The sequence below is a fragment of the Pogoniulus pusillus genome, chromosome W (assembly GCF_015220805.1).
Source record: "Pogoniulus pusillus isolate bPogPus1 chromosome W, bPogPus1.pri, whole genome shotgun sequence".
Taxonomy (NCBI): Eukaryota; Metazoa; Chordata; class Aves; order Piciformes; family Lybiidae; genus Pogoniulus; species Pogoniulus pusillus.
In genome coordinates this window covers 9,887,542-9,891,504 of record NC_087308.1, presented here as the reverse complement: position 1 = coordinate 9,891,504, position 3,963 = coordinate 9,887,542, and positions in this window count along the sequence as shown.

The window sequence follows — 3,963 nt, the reverse complement described above, 5'->3', positions numbered from 1 at the left end:
CGATTTGTCAGTGGTATGTAGCTAGAGCTCTCAGCACTGTATGAATGCAAATGCCAGAAGTTCTGCTGTATCACTACAAGGACGATCTCTTAGTGGCAGCACAAAACACAGAGCTCATGGAGAAAGCTGTAGCCCTTGTCAAGTCTGCTATTGTTAAGGCATGATTGTGTATTGCATTTGAAAAGGTTCAAACAGCTCCCCCGTGGAGATACCTGGGATGGAAAATCAGGAGTCAAACAATTATACCACAAATGCTGCAAATTAGTTTAAAAAAATCGAAACAGTTCATGATGTTCAGAAGTTGTTAGGGACTATTAATTGGGTTAGACCTCTATTAGGAATCTCTAACTCTGACTTGTCTCCTTTGAACTGCTTAAGGGAGACACAAATCTAAAGGCACCAAGGTCATTAGATTCACGGTGTCAGGCTGCTCTGCAAAATGTTTTAGTAGCAATTCAATCTCGACAATCTCACAGATTCTGCCCTGAATTACATTTTTTGTTAATTCTCCTAAATACTGACAAACAGCCTTATGCTTTAATATTTCAATGGGATTCACAGGAAGATGATCCTTTACTCATAATTGAATGATTTTTTTTGAACCTCACCAGTCTCCTAAGACGATTTTTTCACAGCAGGAGATGTTTGCAATGTTGATTCTAAAGTCTCGTAACAGGCTGCTCTCTCTTGCAGGACGTGACCTTATCTACATTCCTGTGGTAGAAACATATTTACAATGGTTCTTTCAACAGTGCCAGTCTTTTCAGATTGCCCTTGAAGCATACTCTGGGCAGCTTTCAATGCACCCCCCTTCTCATAAATTGTTTTATCTTAACATTTCTTTAATTCCACTGCTAAAAAAAAAGTTCTATACCTCTGTCTACCACTACCTTTTTCACAGATGGATCTGGGAAAACAGGAAAATCAGCAATTACATGGTGGGATGAAACTTCTAATCAGTGGCTAACTGATGTTTCTATTGTTTCAGGATCTCTCCAAATAGTGGAACTGGCTACAGTGGTCAGAGTTTTTCGCAATAACTCTCAATCACTTAATCTTGTCACAAATTCTGCATATGTGATGGGAATAGTTCAAAGAGCAGAAGCAGCAGTTCTAAAAGAAGTTACTAATCCACAGCTCTTTTCTTTATTACAAGAGCTAGTTTTTAATTTAGAATAACATCTGAATCCTTACTTTGTGATGCATATTCGCTCACACACCTTTACCAAGATTTATTGCTGAAGGGAACAGACTTTGTTGACTTGTTCAGTTCAAGTGTTGCCAGATTGTGTGGCACAATCAAGACTAAGTCATTCTTTTTATCATCAAAATGCTAAAGGACTAAAGCGACAATTTAAAATCTCATCCCAACAAGCTGCAGACATTTTTGCCACTTGTCCAGACTGCCAAAAATATAGTTTTACAACAGGCATTTCAGGAATGAACCCATGGGGACTTCAAAGCTTACAGCTTTGGCAGACAGACATAACTCATTTTGCTGAATTTGGCTCTCTTAAATATGTGCATTCATCTATTGATACTTTCTCTGGTGCTCTTTATGCTTCTTGTCACACTGGAGAAAAATCTAAAGATGTTCATAGACATTTTTTACGAGCTTCTGCAACTTTAGGAATGCCTGAAAAAGTTAAAATGGACAATGGACCTGCCTATACATTGGCAGCTGAAGTGGAACAAGCCAGAGTCCAATCAATATTATGACAAGATGGTGGTGTAAGCAGGAATGCAGTTCCATTCAAACCCCCCCTTCCTCCTTGTCTGTGACCTTTTGCCACAAATTGATCGGATCAGACATATGATTCTATATATTTATCACATGGTGGTAAAGGTATTATTGGAAAATACAATACCAAGATATGGGGAAGTGGAACATATTGATTCAGATCAAGGGACACATTTTACCTCAAAATTAATTAGAAAAAAACAAAACTGAGAAATTTCTTTGTTGTAAAATGTGTCCTCATGGGGAAAAGTATTACTGTCCTCTTCAAGAAGCTAGATCTTGGTGGGATCTCCCTGGAGGAATTTATTGTGTGTTTCCTAGAGAACAGTGTTTGTGGGGGAGCTTTCCTTGAGCGGTTTTTGTAGGGAAGATTTTGAGGTATAAGGTCTTTTGTGTTGTTGTGACCTCCCCGTGAAGCTTTTACGTTAAAGGCAATGGCCACGGTGGAGAGGTTTTTGTGTCTGTTGGAGGCTCATGGAGCTCGCCCGTCTGTGGAAGGGCTGGGCTGGGCCCGTGAGAACTGAGTAACTGTCAGAGTGTGACGGAGCGGATTGTGGCCCTGCAGAAGGAGGCACGGCCAAGTCGGAAAGGGCAAAGCTTTCATCTGTGCAGTTTTGGGTGCGTGTTTCGCCGCTTCGAGAGATGAAAAGGAAAGCCAAAACGAACGAGAGAATAAAATCATTTCCTCCTTGCAGGATCTGGTAGATTCCCTTCAAGGGCATATTGTAACTTTAAAGGACGAAGTGGCAGATCTTAAGGACAGATTAAAAACAGAGCAGAAGTGGCAAAATTGTTTTTTTTGAAGAAGGAAGAACGGCAGGCAGAGCCTGCCTCCACATACCCTCAGGCAGAGCTGGCAGCAGCAGAGGAAGCTGCGGCTCACATGCGTCCTCTCATTAAAACCGAGATGCTGTATGAGGATGAGGATCGCACCCCTGCCATCACAACGAGAGAGATACCCTTTTCTTCCACTGAGCTGGCCAAACAGCGTAAAGAGTTTACACGTTCTGCTGGGGAGTCTGAGGTGGAATATGTATGGCGTGTTTCTAAAACTGGAGGTGATCAAATTAGGTTGACAGAGGCTAAAGCTACAGGCTATTGGGGTGCTAATGTGTTCCTAACTACGGGAAATAGGAGTGGTCCCTGGAGCCTTACTCAGCGAGCAACTTTCTGGGCTGGGGGGCTTCGATTCAAAAGAGAGAGGAGAGCCTCTAGTTCTGAGGGGAGGCATGCATCAGATAATGGAAAATGTACAGAAGCAGCTTGTTTGCAAATGGTCTATGATCGAGAACTGAAACATTATTTTGAATCACCCCTTTCTCTCGTGGTGGACCCAAAGCGAATGACTCCTTTGGTCGGGGGCTTCCTGACTCCCTTAAGATGAAAGGCATTCAGCTCCAAAAGGAGATAGATGACACCCCACTTACCTCCCGAATACAAGCTGCTCTGAGGGAGAACTTAACACCCGGGAGGAGGCAGCCTGATTGCAGACAAGGGACGTGGGAGGAGGTGGCCAGAGAGCTATTAGGTTATGCCAGGCAGTATGGGGTGCCTGAGGAAGTTCATAAGCCTGAGCCTAGAGGCTTGAGGCAGGTGAACATTAATCGCCCACCTCCGAGTCCAGACCCCCGGAGCCAGATGCTTCGAATCCCCAGGCGACACTGGGGGAAGGGAGCATCTGAATACTAGACAGTATTGGTGGTGGGTAGGCCGAAAGAAAGGGATCCCAAAAGAAGTGCTTGACGGGTTGTTCACAAGGCAGTTAGAAATGGTTGTGAAGCACTGGCCTGAGCCCACCCTCGATAAGAGGACAGGTGTGCCTCATAGGAACTGAGGCTTCACCCCTCTGTGGTGAGTGGGGGGGGTGAAGCATAGAGATCTGTGAGCTCACCAGTCAGTAGTGAAATTGTACCGGGTTTGGGAGGTGGATTCGGGTTTGTGCTTAGCTTGGCTTAAGCTGAAACGATCAAAAGCACTTACAGGCCCATTCAAAGTAATTAAGTCAACTCTATTAAGAGCTTCACCTAGGGAAACTCAGGGAGTCTCTCGTTGGATGGGGGGTGTCCTGCACGGATACTTTACTGATAAAGACTTGGAAAGAACAAACTTGGTTAACTCTGTGGGAAGGCTCTTTTCTTGTGCTGCTCACCACAGGAACGGCGCTCAGAACAGCAGAGAAAAGACGGACACAGCCTCACGAGTAAAAGCACCTGTGCAGGAGG